The sequence below is a fragment of the Mytilus galloprovincialis genome, chromosome 5, assembly GCF_965363235.1.
Source record: "Mytilus galloprovincialis chromosome 5, xbMytGall1.hap1.1, whole genome shotgun sequence".
Lineage (NCBI taxonomy): Eukaryota > Metazoa > Mollusca > Bivalvia > Mytilida > Mytilidae > Mytilus > Mytilus galloprovincialis.
This window is the reverse complement of record NC_134842.1, coordinates 98,442,543-98,459,908: the sequence shown is the minus strand read 5'-3', so window position 1 is coordinate 98,459,908 and position 17,366 is coordinate 98,442,543. Positions and strand designations below refer to the sequence as shown.

Below are 17,366 nucleotides of genomic sequence, written 5' to 3'. Positions count from 1 at the left end.
ATTCAAATTTTATACATGTGGATCTGTCCTACAAAAATGCTTGTACCAAATCAGGAAAATGCCAGTCATTATCCGTGTGTTTAATGTGTTCGAACTTAAAATTTATCAAAAAGTATAAAATATAAAACAAAATGAGATATACTGTTTTAAAAAGCTTTCATTTGCAATGTATGCACATGTGATAATGAAAATCAAAACTTGTCGGAAATTATCTAAATTCCGTGTAAACGAGCATAGGGTGCAAATTAGTTTTGCGGAAAGTTGAATAAAAAATCGACAGCAAATTTTCTAAGTACTAAATAAAATTTCAAGTTTGTTTAAAAATATTCAATATGCTAATCAAGTTATGTCCATGTTGTAATTATGGGTTGAAATGCTTTAGATATGAAAACAACACACAGTAAATTTGTAACCTTTCGGATTAGTTTTAAGATTTTTACCGCTTTTTTAATATCACTTTACACATACTGTCTATGGTAAATCAGTTGATAATGTATACATTTTAACGATTTCTCGTAGGGCCGAACTTTGCTTAACAAATACACAAAGAAACTGTATAATTTTTAAAAACAAATTGATGGCAAACATTGTCTTTACTTTTAAATGAGAGGTTGGCATCATTAATTGGAAGTTCTGTTTTTTAAATTGTCGTTTTATGTAAATAATACATTTCCATAATGATTTAGTATAACTACTTTCAATATTGGTCCAATGAACGGAAAACTTTATCTTTAATTTGAAAAAAAAGTCTTGTATCGTTTCTTTTGTTGACTAGTATATATAACTTTTATCATAAACTGTACAGCATTTTGAGTTCTAACCAGTAACTTTGACCAGACAAAGTTAACCTGTGACAGCTTTATGAACTGTTTTTAACGATCGTAGATCTTACATAAAGAGGTGCTAAACATCATCTAATTAATCAGTCAATCGAAAACAAATTCTTCCAGTCATTTATGTGAAATATTCTTTTTTGAATAGCAGTCCGTTTACATTTGTAAGGTTAAAACTTACTAAGGTTTTCAGAAAACATCGGCTATCAATGTCAAAAACTTAGGTTATACGGATGTTTTAGCTTTTCTTCGTTCACATGTTGTTGGTTTTTTTTTATAGTGATTAAGATTATCACACAATGTTGAGTGCTGCTGACATTTTCACCTATTGTGATATTATTTTATTAGACTGTCATACAAGTCAGAGATTTAGTTAGCTATAAAAACAGGTTGGTTGCATCTATAATTTTCTGAATAAGAAAATGCCTGTACCAAGACGTAGATATGACAGTTATTATCTATTCGTTTGAGGTGTTTGCGCTACTGATTTTGCCAATTAATTAAAGGCTTTTCTTCTAGAATTTGCTGCAAAGTTCGGTTTTTTTTTGGGGGGGGGGGAGGGTTGTTTTGTTATTTAACTTTTGATTTTAAAATAAAATATTTTTCTTTTGTAGCCATTGCGTTGTCTGTTTATGTTTTAATGTCTTTCTGATATTTTTAGCCCCTCTTTTAGAGTTTATCCTATTTTCAGTTTGTTTTTGTCCTCACTTTAATTTTTTAAGTCTAGCGTACTACTTACTGTCAACTAATGTCGGCTTTGGTAGGATACTCATCAAGAAGTTGTTTTCTCCAGCTGTATGAATTTCAGCCAAATACGCATTTAGGTTGTATTTACAGTAGTCCTTAAACAAAAGACATTTGAATTGGAGGGACATTTGTTTTAAATTGATAGTTATTTAGATTTGTGTGTAAAAATGAATAAATCATTACTAAACATATGAGTCAGTCAACAAATTGTATAATATAATTACCATCAACAAGGGTTATAAACATGATAAAATATATAAGAGGGTTTGCATCAAATAATCAAGTATTGCAGACTGAGATAAATTCATTGCATGTAACATAGATACCTACCTTATTATACACCTGCATATGTAATTTGCATGATCGTTTTTATGTTTTCATGTTTGCAGTTTCATAGAAATAATATCTAGATAAATATTTTTATGTTTTAAATTTACTACGACTAAGATGATTATGTTTGCAAAAAGAAAAAGAAAGGTACATAAAACGAAATATGATAGAAGGATAGATAGATACTATATTCTCTAAAAACTAAATAAGTTTACAGAAAAGGAATATGTGGGATGAGTGTCAATGAGACATTTCTCTATCCAAGTTACAATTTGTAAAAAAAGTAAATAATTGTAGGCCTTGGTATGGTGTTTAACAACACGGACATCAAGCTATAAAGGGACCCAAATGACTAGTGTTAAACAATGCAAATAGGAAATCCAATGGTCTAATATACATTAAAAATGATAAACACTTATGAACCAAATCAACAAACGACAACCACTAAACAACATGTTCCTGACGTAGGATAGGTATTAATACATGGTCGTATTTGTCTCATTTATTGAAAAATAATCAAGGGATATTAGAAATACAAACATGATGAAGGCAACGCTATGGAAAACAAACAAAAATACAGAAAAAACGATAGAGGACAAATAGTTTGTTGAACAATGAAGTACGAATGTGTGCTGATTAAAACGAACTGTAACAAAGGCGTACCTGAGCGTCATCCCAAGTTCGTTCTATGTACTGGATTGAATAACACGAATCTTCATATCTTTGCCAGCCACGTTTCCAATGTGCCTTTCCTGAAGTATTGCAATATAATTAAGTTCAGAAGTTAAAAATAAATAACACACCTATGACAGAGAAATCTGATACAGTATATGATGAATTTAATGTTAAGGTTTTTTCATATTATCGTCAGATATATCTCGAATGTACTTTTTAATGTTTGGTCCTTATCATGTCCATGTCATACGTGTATTTTATCAATGATTTTAGTCACTTTCAGTATAATTATAGATTTTGTAAAACTGAATCAAATCAACTGTTTGACACAGTGGAAAGTGTATGTTAAAATCTTATCTCTAAAGACTTTTTATGAATAAAAATTTGTTAGACGTATTTGACTGTTAGTTTGATAAGTGATCTATAAACCAGATTTATAGAATAACCGCTCGAAGAATTCAAATAGAGAAACATATTCAAGTGACCGAACAACACATTAATTCACGAATGTGCGTAACGCATGAGTTGATTATCAGTATTGTTCGGTCACGAGTTGAATATTTTTCGATATTTGAATTCTTTGATTAGTTGTTCTTTTTAATACATTGGCAAATGTAAAATAGAAGATGTGGTATGCTTGCCAATGAGACAACTGTCCACAAGAGACCAAAATGACATTAACAACTATAGGTCATCGCACTGCCTTCAACAATGAGCTAAGCTCATACCGCATAGTCAGCTATTAAAGGCCCCGATATGACAATGTAAAACAATTCAAACGAGAAAACTAATGGTCTTATTTATATAAAAGAATGGCTTTTTATGAAATTAAAGAAGAAAATGTAAGGAACTTTATATTTTTCTATGTATTCACATTTTATTTTGATACGACGTTATCGACGTCTTAACACCGTTTTCGTTTCATGACGTCAAAGGATTGAAAAAACCACATGTGAAATTACCGGTTTTAATTTCACTAGGAAGTCTTTATAATTCATTGCAGCCAATTTAATAATTAAGATTAAAGATATACTGTGTTCTGATATTTAATGCCAACAGTACATCCGTAGATAAAGTGACCAAAAGAACTCTGCGTAAACGGAAAATCACCAAAAATGAAGAATATATATTAGTCAAAGATTTTGGTTAAGCCGTCAATGTCGGCAATACCTCTTCAGCACGAGTGTATATCAGCAAATCCGCATTATTAATATCAACGGTGCTGGCTTGTAAACATTTGTGATATAAATAGTGAGCTTGTATATGTTGTAAAAGATAACTGGTATTGTTTTTTTTTTTTATTATTTTTACTATAACGACAATGGCATCTATAACAGACATTTACATTTGAATAATTATACCGATGAAATGCTAGACAATTATTGATAAATAGATATTATGGTATAACTGATCTTAATTATGCACCTGCTACCATATTTTGACCTAGAAAGCGTATTTAACATCCACCTAGGAATATAATAGTGTCAATATGTTGACTAAAGTGTAAGAATATCATCTCACCTGGATTGTCTGCTCCTTCTGCAATAAAAGTGTATATGCCAACATATTATTTATTTCAGTTGATTTAAATTGATTGACGTCTTTATCTAAAGTATACTAAAAAAATACTGAGCTACAAGAAAATTCAAAGCGGTAATTCCCAAATTAAATGGTAAAATCAACAGCTCAAGCACATTAAACGAATGAAAAACAAATTTCATATCCCAACTTGGCACAGGCATTTTCTTTTAAAAAAACATATTGGATTCAACCGTTGTTTTAGAGCTACATGTAGTTAAACCATTAACTTGTTAAATATAATAACTTAGAGTAAAATCACACAGTTTGATAAGAATTATTTTTATTGTTTTTCTGGCATGCCATAGACATGTCTAATTTTTTTTTTTTTCGTTCGGAATAATCATTTTCATGAAGTCAAAACAAGCCTTTACTGTTAAATTCAAAGTTTAGTATGCGAAACAACTTGTGTATAAATTACTAAAGAACATTATAGATTAAAATGATAAATAATATATTTAACTAAAATTTTGATATCCTTGTTTGATTATGTATGACCTATGAATTCAAAATGATGCAACATATTCCAGATGTAATGTAAAGCTTTTATCATACGAAACTAACACAATGTTCAATCTATTTTTATATGATTCGAAAATAAGAGTGATGTCAAATACTTAACATACCACAATAAGGTATATCACAAAACGCCCATCTAACATCCGGGTCAGTTGTATAACACCATGGACCATATACCGCATTGTCTGGATTGCGGCAGTAATTTTCATGATCCTCCTTTTTACCCGAGGATCGATGCGTATATGGAGTTACCGATAACCATCGTTCACACGTGTTTCCATGTCTTGTTTTGCTTATTGTTCCGGTGTAATTTTTTCCCTGTTGATCCATTCGACAATTTTGTTCTAAAATTACATAAACTATTATCAGACATATGAAGATGTGGTGTGATGCAAATGAGACAACTCTTCATACAAGTTATTATATGTTAAAGTTAATCATTAAAGGTCAAAATACGGTCTTCAAAACCAAGCCTTGGTTCACTGCGTACAGCAATTTTTAAGGGGATCCAAAAGACTAGTGTCAAAACCATTCAAACAAACAAAAACCAACGGTTTGATATATATAAAAAAAACTTCTGAACCATATTAACAATCGACAACTACTGAACATCAGATTCCTGACTTAGGACGGTGCAAGAAAATGCAATTGGTTCAATATTCTAATAGTTAACAACCTCTGTTTACCAAGTTAGGCTTTTGTCATGATAAACGTGTGTTTTCTCCATTGACAATATATAAACTACCGATCGGCTATGTCTAATAAATTTGTAAGAAGTAATCAATATACACATTTTGTTATCAGTTTCTTCAGGTTTTTGTTTGTGCTTAATATTATAAATATTCATTTGTTTTCGTCAAAAGGACAAAATTGTACCAAGAACTATGTGTATTTGATGTGCTATGTTGTATTGTAAAGATTTATTTCTCATTTCATGTTGTCATTTTTAAATTAAAAAGATACTGCATGATTGCCAATGAGACAACTATTAATCAGTTGAAGTGCATATAAGAAATTTTAGGCAACCGTCCGTACTTCAACAACGAGCACAATTGATATTGTGTAGTCGGTTTTAAATGGTCACGACATAAAATATGTGAAAAAATCAAATTTACTACCTAACTCAAATGAAAAACCATTAATGAAAAAAACAAATAAAACTATCTAAAACCATAAACTACAGGTTTCTGACATGGAAAAGGTACGAAAGAATGTGACAGGGTTAAACTTATCTTAGCGCTGACATGTCATGACTTACACATTTCCTTTCGATTGAATTGTGTTCAGCACTCGGAAGTATGAATTCGGACATCATCCACAATCAAACAATAATTCCGAAATAGATAAATATAACAAACTTGTTCCTAAATGAAACTAGTTTACATTCTACAATGTGTATTAGATTTGATTTCATAATTAAGTGTTTTTCATATAACGATAATGAGAGTTAAGTTCAAGGAACATCTTTGGCTCGATAAACGTTAACTGATAATCGAAAACAAATGCATTTATCTCTTTTATTGTCTAAAATATTACTGATTGGATTATTTCAAAACAGGTGAATATTTGTATAGAAAGCACATACAATACGAAAAGAAAGTTCTTAAATATTGTCTTAAAATCATTAAGTCTAAAATTCTACTCCAAAGATTTTTTTTAGAAGACTAAATGTTGTTGGTGCGTGAATTTCCGTTAAATGATGTAAAAGAATCATGGTGTCACCTAGTTCGTTTTAAAGATCCAAAGCTGTTTGCAAAATTGAACCAAAATCCTTGACATAGTCCATTAACTGTACAAGGTTATCAAAGGTACCAGGATTATAATTTAGTACGCCAGACGCGTGTAACTTGACCAAACCAAAATAAAACACTACATAAGTACTTAAAGACCCAAATCAATGATACTAACACAGCTTCGGTATAAAATTGATATACACGTCAACGACGATACCACCCTTAATCTTAATCAACAATTTCATACATTAAGAAAGGCTACTGATGGCCTCTATTAATTTTCTTCACTTGCATGTGGTATTCCATTACAGCATGTCTTAACATTGTCGGATAAGAACCTAGGATTATGTATGAATGGATCATCTGTATAAGCATTAGCTCCACCTTTGATAAAGCTATTAACTTCTTTACTGTCCAATGTAAAATAGATAAACAATTATCTATAATGGACATCTTAAAAGAATATATATCAAATCTACATGATCGTATAAATAATACTTAGGCATTGGCATAGACTAAAGTAAGATGAGAAAAAAATATTATGGAGGAATTATAATTAGATATGAAAATAGGAACGTATAGTGTCATTGTCCATATTGTCAATGAGACAACTCTCCACTAGACAATATGACATGACAGTGAGAACACCTATACTGTAAAATTCGAAAGTCTTACCTGGTTTTGGTGAGTTATCATAACCATCTAGAAAAAGAGAAAAAAGATATTATATATGTTATACAAAGAATCTTTAAGTAATTACTCAATTATAACAAGTTCCAATTTGGTAAAAAGGGGTACAAAAATATCTCATTTTAAGTTCAATTTGGTATTTGCGTGTAAGACGTGCTACCATAGCTTCAAGACAAGTTGCAAAATTAATGTATGAAAGTAATGTATACATTTTCTTTTATTTGTAAATAATATTTAGCTTGACATTTCATTTAGTTCATCATTGAAGCAGTTTTTCGTTCTTTACTTGACAAAAGGGATATCGCTCTATTCATGTTGTGACAATAAAAGAGGTACCCATTGTGTTATACATATTATTAAATATTTAATACTAAACGTCGTTGTTTTTCTGTTTGATGGCTTAACAAATTAGACGAATAACACGTATCATTTTCTTTGCATAAAAAGTGGTTGATTTTGATAGGTCATCTTCCACAGTAAAAGATAAAAACAACAGAGTAACTTCCTTTTGGTTTCATTAGTTATATGTGTAGATTGGCAATTTCTATCCCCCCTTCAATCAGCTAAAAAATGAATATCAAGACGAAAATGTGTAATGAGTGTCATGAGACAACTCTCAATCAAAGTCACAATGTGTAAAAGGTAACACGTATGTGTCAAAGCACGGTCTTTAAAACAGAGTCCTGGCTCACAACGAACAGAAAGCTAAAAAGGGCCCTTACATGACTAGTGCGAAACATTTCAAATAGAAAACCGTCGGTATAATCTGTATAAAAACGAGAAACTTATGAACCACATCAACAATCGACAACTACTGAACCAAAATAGGAAAGTTGCTGTCACAGTCGTAGAGTAACAACAAGTTCCTTATATACCGTTAAATACTACCAACAAGACAAATCATTGATTATTTTTATCAATTGTTTTACAAGGACATTTTTAGGCATGGTGTATTAGTATAACGTCGTCACTACTACTTTCACAAAGTGCATCCTGATTTGTAATTAATTAATTGATTGTATTTGTTTGTCATTGCACAGAAAATATTTTACTATTGTTTACACGATACCGATTTGTGTAGAACTGTTTCAACAATAAAAGACATGAGAAACATCATAATAAACAATTAAACAAAAAAATATATAAATATAATTAGGTACTATAATTATCAAAGGTATTAGGCTTATAATTTGATATGCCAGACGCCCGTTTCGTCTGCATAAGACTCATCAGTGACGCTCAGGTCAGAATAGTTACAAAGCAAATAAATCATACCACAATGAGGAACAGTGCAATATTCCCATTTAGTAGCAGCATCAGTTGTATAACACCAAGGTCCGAATGGTTCGGGAATTGGATTTCGACAATAATTATGTTGATCTCCCAATTTTTCTGTTAGTAGGTGATAGTGTGGGTACGTTTCTGACCACTGCTGGCAGGTTCTTCCACTGTCTGTTGTACTAACGGTTCCATCATAATCCAAACCCAGCTGATTGTCTATACATTCTTTTGCTTTAAAGGTCAAAAGGCATTTAGTAACTGGCTTATTATTTATAAATATTTTTACAATTTAAGTTACATTATTGATATCTGTTGGCGTTAACACATGCTATAAAAAATGATATAATACAAGTAGTAACACTATCATGACGTTTGTTCTTAAAATTGAACTTGCGCTCCAATCGGATCGCCTTTTACCGTTCAAACTATGGTTGCGAACGGTCAATTATCTATAGTAAATCTCTACCGTGTTGTACATTCCTAAACTCTTTGTATCTTCCCCAAATACCTATATTTGCGGCGTAAGAAGAATGTACTTAGACATGTTATCAGAACAATTTTTTTTTTATACGCTTGCAGAAACCTTGAATACTCATTCGCTAATAATTCACTACATTATAAATATGCATTAGATATTATTGATTAGTGAATGAATGTGTATTGTGATTTAATCATTCGCAAAGCTATGTACAACTTTAAAAAAGTATCATGACATTTGTTGTTTCACAATTTAAATTTCAAAATCTTTGAACTGTATAACCATACTTAATTACACGTCTTAATCATCATGCGCCTATTCAGGTCTTTTGGAGCTAATTCATTTTGCTATGTTTTTGCTTATAATAGATGGAACTTAAAAGTCAAACTGCGACTTGAAGTGCTTGTCGTTTCAATTCAAAACAAGAAAATATAAAAGATAACCTTTTAAAACAATGAACCTATAAATTTATCATGCTGTGACTAATACGGAAATTTAATTGATCGAATATTGAAGTATACAAAGAATTTTCCGAAAGTAAAACCAATGAGTTCATATAAACCAACCAATACAGAGACACTACATTTGAATGAAACTACGGAACCGTCAATCAATCAACATTGACTCATTGTATTTATAATGGGTAAATTCCATTTGGACCTTCTAGTCATTAGCATTCAATATCATTATTCTTGAAAAAGATCATACCTGTTACATGTAATGCCCAAACACCAATACACCATATACCACAGAACAGTACATAGCTAGTCGAACACGCCATGATGTTCTGAAAATAAATTGAAATGTCGTGTAATTACCTATAAATCAACAAATATTTAAAATACATACATATTGAAATATGATCATTGTCTAAAGGTAGCAAACATTTCCCATTTATCGACTTGTATCTTATACAAATTTTATTTTTCAGGGTGTATGATAAGATAAGGTATCGTTCTCTTTCAAACTTTAAATATTTCAAGGCTATTGTTTGATTATTTAAGTTTCATTTACACTTAAGCTAGATGTTTATAATTGATGCATCACGTTATTTTGCAGCATTTCATTTATTATCATCTATTTTTTAGCATTTGATATATAGGTTAGTTTAAGGCATGAAATGACTTCTTATCTGAAATGAAAAATATTTTCAAAAAAATGCGTTATACAAATAAGGTGACACAACAATACAAAGAAAAGATAAGAAGGATATATGTTTCTTGGTTGTGAGTATGAATGTAAATCATGTTATATTTTAGTGAGGAATTATATTTTTTCATTAACATATTAAATCGATAAATACAAAAAAGTTAATCAACTATTTATGATCGTATCCGTTGACCTACAAATAAGCAGTTTGAAGTTTGTTGTCGGTTAGACAACGAACACACATAGAAGAAAAAAGAATACATCTGGCATTTTTGTATTAAGTTTTTAAATTTCGAATTGTTTTTTTCGCTGCTCAACACTGAGGCGACAATCGTTGAAATGATAAAATATTAAATAAAATGCTTACCTCTGAGTGTTTGATTCCAACTTGAAATAACATACATGGTCAAGTTTTATATATACTAACTGTCTGCTGAATCAGCAAATTATAATATGTCTAACCTTCTACTGTATTAAACGTGGCATCATGTTCGTTAGGTCCGTTATTTAAATGACAAAGGATAATAATAATTATTATAATCATCTATTTCAACATTATTTAAACTGATACATATTTAATTATGTCTTACTTCAGTAATTACGTCACCTAGTTAATATTCAAACAATCGTTGAAAAATAACGATTAAGAGAAAGGGATGTATATTTGGTGGTCGACACAAATTTGACATTTGAACTTGAATTAAAAAAACGTAAAATAACCAAAAAAACTTCAAGGAAAATTCAAATCGCCTGATGAAATTAAAATTTAAACACATCAAACGAATGGAAAACGACATTTATAACCCTGACTGGTTACAGGCATTTCCTTATGTAAGGAACAGCCGATAACAACTATGACCTATTACTTGTATTAGTCACATAACATTCAATTATGTTGAACATGCACCCGAAAAATGTTACCATGTTATCGGTGTACATATCAATCATTTAGCGTCCGCGAACAAAGTTTAAGATGAAATAAGATCCAGTTTGATTCCCGGAGATATTGATTTCAATGGTGATCTGACCAGATTTAAGATAGATTTAAGAAGATGTGGTATGATTGCAAATGAACGAGTTTGAATAATTAAGAAGATAGTACGAATTCGAAAGAAAGTAAGTGAAATTGACAATCAAAACATGCATTTCTCACTTCTGCACAAACGTTCAATTTCTTTTTTTTTATTTGCATTTGTTACGACATACTTTATAGTTTTCTATTGATATGACTATCAGTCTTTTTTTAAAAGCTACAAAACTTATACTGCAAACCATGCGATTATTTTTACAAAGAACTTATTAGTTATGCATTTTCCTATTTAATAATGTATAAAAAAAATAAAGAAGTTGTTTATGTACGAATCATCAATTTGTATAATAAACCAGAATACACCAGCGTCATTGCGGGTCCGTGACTGATTTAAAGTACCTACTACTTATTTTTGTCTGGATTTTTAGTATTCGTATTGTCATATGATGACGACAGGAATATAATAAATTGCCCAGTTTTATGTTTTTTTCGTATTACAGTCGGAAACTACATGTGACATATACTGTTGATATCTGTATCAGATTCGACCCGACAATTGGATTGGTGTAATTTTTAGTCAACACCATTGTCTTATTTTAGTTATAAAGTTTAATTATTCCATTCGTTTTTGTAACGTCATTACGGTTAACAATTGGACTTTGGTATTTATATAGTATAGATAACATGAATAATTTAATTCAGTAATATATGTATAGTTAAACAATTCCTATGTTTAAATCAACTGTAAAGGTCAATGGTGTTCGTTAGTAGAAACGACTACCTATTATAAAAGTCAAAGCTTTTGTTTCCAACCTAAAACTTTTATTCGAGCGCTTATAATAAATCTGTTGTTAGCGAACCCATGTCCGGCATACCAAATTAAAAGCCTTGTATATATGATGAGTTTCAGATTATCACCCTCTACTTTTAATTTCGATTACAACTAAATGATTTAATCAATTTATATATTAATGATAATGATTTTTATAAAACAACAGTGTGTTTCTGTGTGATTATAGTCAAACCTTTTAAAACCAACCTCTTCATTTTGTAATAGTATTAATCTGATAGAGAACTGTACACGTCGGACTAGAAAACACTTAGTTTGAAAAATTGATATTCAGTTATTTTAAAATCAAAGCGCGAAAGCGCTGTAAAGGCAGTTAATTACAGGTTGTGTGTATTTCTAGTCCAGTTATATCATTATCTTCCATAGAACAGAGGTGGTTTGTAGTATTTAAGATTTAGAGTTCTCTTGTACCTAGTTCACCTATATCTATAGTCTACTGTTTACAGTATATTTTCTGTACCTCGCCATGAAATGCATTTTTAAGACATAAGAACTTTTCCTTTTTAATGTAAATAAAACTATTTTTAATTATTGATTATATACACATATTCAATTACTCCTATCCTATGAAAAATAATTCACAAAGATTGACTAGTCTCCGTTCTGTGTGTATTGCTAGAACATCAAGTAACATAATGGTTAATGTACATAGTAACATGTCAACTCTTTTGAAGACAGAACTTTTTTAAAATTCTCCCTCCAAGCAAAATTATTTTTCAGTATAAACATGATAAAGTTATCTACCTGTATTAATGACCTAGCGACTCTCAAGAGCCTGTGTCGCTCACCTTGGACGGTCTATGTGCATATTAAACAACGGACACATATAAAATGACAAAATTGTGTTTTTGATGATGGGGATGTGTTTGTAGATCTTTCTTTACTGAACATTCTTGGTGCTACAATTATCTCTATCTATAATAAACATGGCCCAGTATTTACAGTTGAAAATATTTTTTAAAAATTAACAAAAAATACAAAAATTTATGAAAATTGTTAAAAATTGACTAAAAAGGGCAATAACTCTTTAAGGGGTCAACTTAAAATTTTGGTCATATTGACTTATTTGTAGATCTTACTTTGCAGAACATTATTGCTGTTTACAGTTTATCTCTATCTATAATAATATTTAAGATAATAACCAAACTCTGCAAAATTTCCTTCAAATTACTAAATTGGGGGCAGCAATCCATCAACGGGTTGTCAGATTTGTCTGAAAATTCCTGGGCAGGTAGATCTTCACTGAAGAGACAATTTCACCCATGTCAGATTTGCTCTAAATGCTTTGGTTTCAGAGTTATAAGCCAAAATCTACATTTTACCTGTATGTTCTATTTTTGGCCATAGTGGCCATCTCGGTTGGTTGACCGGGTCTTACCACACATTTTTTAAATTAGATACCGCAATGATGATTTTGGCTAAGTTTGGTTAAATTTGGCAAAGTAGTTTCAGAGAAGATTTTTTGTAAAAGTTTATGGACGACGAAACCAAGTGATGAGTCAGGTCAGGTGAGCTAAAAAGGAGTTTTTAATCAAGGTAACAATGACATCTGGTGGCCATAAAAGCTGTCTCATTAGCATTTTAACCACTTCCCATATTTGCTTTTAAGACAATAGAAGAAAATTATTCAATGCAAAAACAAAACTTACTTGTAAATATGAAATTCTCTTTACAGTATGAGTTTTTCTCATTGTTGGAAATTGTACAGTAGTACAGTCCTGTAACTGCTTATACCCATTTCTTATCCCCTTTAGTTTGATAAACTCACAGAATATCATATATTTACATTGTGCCACATCTCCTTATTTTTATATGCATTACAATAACATGAACAATTGTAATTCAAATCTATATATCAAAGCAAAATGAATTTCACTACTTTCATTCATGCATCCTTTGGAAAAATATAAGTTCTAAAATGACACAATATATGTTTATTTATATAAAAATAATATTTAGTTTTCGACTCTTAACAGGTATAAACAAGAATGTGTCCCCAGTACATGAATGCCCCACTCGCACTATCATTTTCCATGTTCAGTGGACCGTGACATTGGGTAAAAACTCTAATTTGGCATTAAAATTAAAAAGATCATATCATAGGGAACATGTGTACCAAGTTTGAAGTCGATTGGACTTCAACTTCATCAAAAACTACCTTGACCAAAAACTTTAACCTGAAGAGGGACAGACGGACGGACGAACGGACGAACGGACACACAGACCAGAAAACATAATGCCCCCGTACTATCGTAGGTGGGGCATAAAAATGCACAGCTGTGTCATGATTTGTGAAATCTGTGCTGAAAACATAGGCATTTATGGTGTTTGAGTAATTCCATCTTTGAAGCTCAACATTAGCTCGTCAGTTGGTGGTGGACAGTTATAAATCTTTCCTGCAGGATGAATGTACATCTGTTCAGGAAAACCAATTTCACAAATCAAAACTTTCCTCTAGATTTCTCCTACAATATTCATCCAGTTTATTTCTTTTTGTTTAACGGGACACCGTCCTGATTTTTAATTTTGTAAACCATTCAGTCTCTTGCTTACAAATGGTGCATGAAAAAAGGATGGGAATGCATGGCAGTAGACAAGTCTCTATAAAGTGGGTATGTGCCCTGAAAAAAGTTTTATAACATTAGCTTTTTTGAAACTTGTGAAAGACTTGTGCAACACACATACCTAAATAACTATAACATAGGTGTAGAGCATCATTCATGTCAATGTTTTGTTCCTGTTTACATTGTCATTGATATTTTTCAAGAAAGCCCGAGGCATAGCTCATGAATTCTTGTCATTACAAACGAAATTTACATAATTACTGCTAAAATAATTATCAGTATAATATATCTCTTGTAGAAAAACCATACAATTGTAGCATTAACCAAAAAATGTCAAACAGATGATATTGAATCGTAATCCCAAATGTTATGACATCTTGAACTCACCCCCTTTTTATTCTAAAGCGATAATTGCGGTTGCAAACAGACTTTGGTTTACTTGCATGGCGATTATATAAATCACAGTATATATTTCTTAAAGAAAATAAAGTTTTACCATGAATAGTTTCCTGAACGTAGTCGTTTTCAGTAAAATGTGCCTTGCAAACAACAGCTGATTGATATGGGTTCTACGATTGCATCGCACATGACAATCTACGTTTGAGCCATAGCGTTGATCCAACTTTTCCTTCTTATTAAGTCATTTAGAAATGCAAGTCCTCCTCTTAAATGACACTCAGGGTGTACACACCAACAAGGACTAGGCATCGTTAATTGTGTGATTGTTTTGCAGTGCAAAAACGGAAGTTAAGGACGGAACTGACTGGTCTTACTAATAAGAGACAAGAAGAATTTTAGAGACAAACAGCGACAAGAAGTTTAATTTAGTGACGAAGCGACAATAACTAACAAGGGACAAGCGAATCGTAATTCTCTCACGAGGCTATTCTCATTTGATATGATGTGAAGCTACACCTATCAAATATGTCCCTTTGAAAAAGAAGAATTTCACTGTTAGAAAGGAAATGATATTTCATGGTTTCGATTTAATAAATTCTTTAAAAGGAAATTGATTTTTTTTTGTTTTGATAACCAATTTTTAGCGTGTGCATAAATATATATTTTTTTATATCTAATAAAAACTTATCCCTTTCTTCTTAATAAAAACATATTTTTATCTATCAATGTACAGTAATATAAAAAATGTTTTATAACCGCCCCTATAATAAAAAATAATGCCTTTTTTTTAATATCTATGGGGAATAAGTTGTTGCAATGACATTTTTTTTTATTTATGTATAGTCGCTATATAGTCTTCTTGACGCTTCTTCTCGCTAAATTAATTATATTGTCGCTTCTTATCGCTATTTTAATTTTATTGTCGCTTCTTATCACTTTTTGACGCTTCTTGTCTTTAATTAGTGGAACCCTATTCAGGAACGATAATTTCATATTTTACGGTTATTTTACATAACTGAGACCGAAATAACTATAACGTCATACGGCTTCACGTACAGAAATACTTTAAATTGTATATTATGCAATATAATTCACGGTCAGTCGACTTTTAATTATAATATCATGTTATATCAACGAGTGAAATGATTTTAAAATATCTTTAGATCGCAAATAGTACTCTAAATTGAACGGACCTCTTTCCACACGGAATTCGAATAATGATAGTTTGTAATCAGATTGACTGCTTATAATGCAAAAGACACATTAATAAACAGATTTTTAAAACGAACAATACACACTGATCGTTTCTTTATTTCCCAATGTAAATGAAAGGAACAAAAACCAATACATACCACAAAAAGTAGAGGAGAAATTTAAACATTTCCGGATCTATTTCTTGCAAAATGACCCCCAGCAAAGATTTGCGTAAGGAAAGATGAACCTCATGACTTGAAAGTCAGGCCTTAAACATGTTAAAGCACTGCCTTTAAAAATGTTCAAAACAAAATTGTTTTTTTTTAACTTTATACAGTTTCAATTTCCGAGTTGAAATGGCAAGGTATTTATCTAAAATTATTATTTTATCACGAACTTAATACAAAGATTCAACCTTTAAACATAACGATGAACTTATCATAATTGTAAAGATGAGAAAGATATCGCTTAGAAAGATTATAAAAACCGTTTGTGTAATCAGTGAACAGATATTAGACCACTTTTACCTCAAATTGAAATTTTCGAATGTCAATTTATTTTCAGAGTGGTATATAAGCTATTAATTTGTAATGGGATAAACTCTTACAATACTTCCTGCTGCTTTTATTAATTTGCATTGTGACTTGGTTGGTAGATTTGTAATAGTTATAAATTCAATAAAAAAAGGAAAATTGAAACAAGTTATCGCATAGTTTTTTTAAATGCATTTTACATTAGCAATAACCGCATACTTTTCATAGTCCTATTCCTGCTTGGAGAAAATAACCCTACAACGTCATATATTTTATTCAAATCAAATCAATAGATTAAGTTTATGTCAAATGTTCTTTAAACAATGTTACTGTATTGTATTCTATACAAATCAAATCAATAGATTAAGTTTATGTCAACTGTTCTTTAAACAATGTTACTGTATTGTGTTCTATACAAATCAAATCAATAGATTAAGTTTATGTCAACTGTTCTTTAAGCAATGTTACTGTATTGTATTCTATACAAATCAAATCAATAGATTAAGTTTATGTCAACTGTTCTTTAAACAATGTTACTGTATTGTGTTCTATACAAATCAAATCAATAGATTAAGTTTATGTCAACTGTTCTTTAAGCAATGTTACTGTATTGTATTCTATACAAATCAAATCAATAGATTAAGTTTATGTTAAATGTTCTTTAAACAATGTTACTGTATTGTATTCTATACAAATCAAATCAATAGATTAAGTTTATGTTAAATGTTCTTTAAACAATGTTACTGTATTGTATTCTATATAAATCAAATCAATAGATTAAGT

General features: G+C 30.5%; 1 long non-coding RNA gene across 1 annotated transcript; it reads right to left on the bottom strand.

The window, feature by feature from the left end:
* Window positions 1-13,812: 13,812 nt before the first annotated feature.
* Window positions 13,813-15,519, bottom strand: LOC143076855 (uncharacterized). Its single transcript, XR_012978809.1, has 2 exons — window positions 14,954-15,519; window positions 13,813-14,514 (listed from the first exon to the last, which is right to left on the bottom strand). It is a non-coding gene; the product is annotated as an uncharacterized LOC143076855 (long non-coding RNA).
* Between the last annotated feature and the right edge of the window lie 1,847 nt (window positions 15,520-17,366).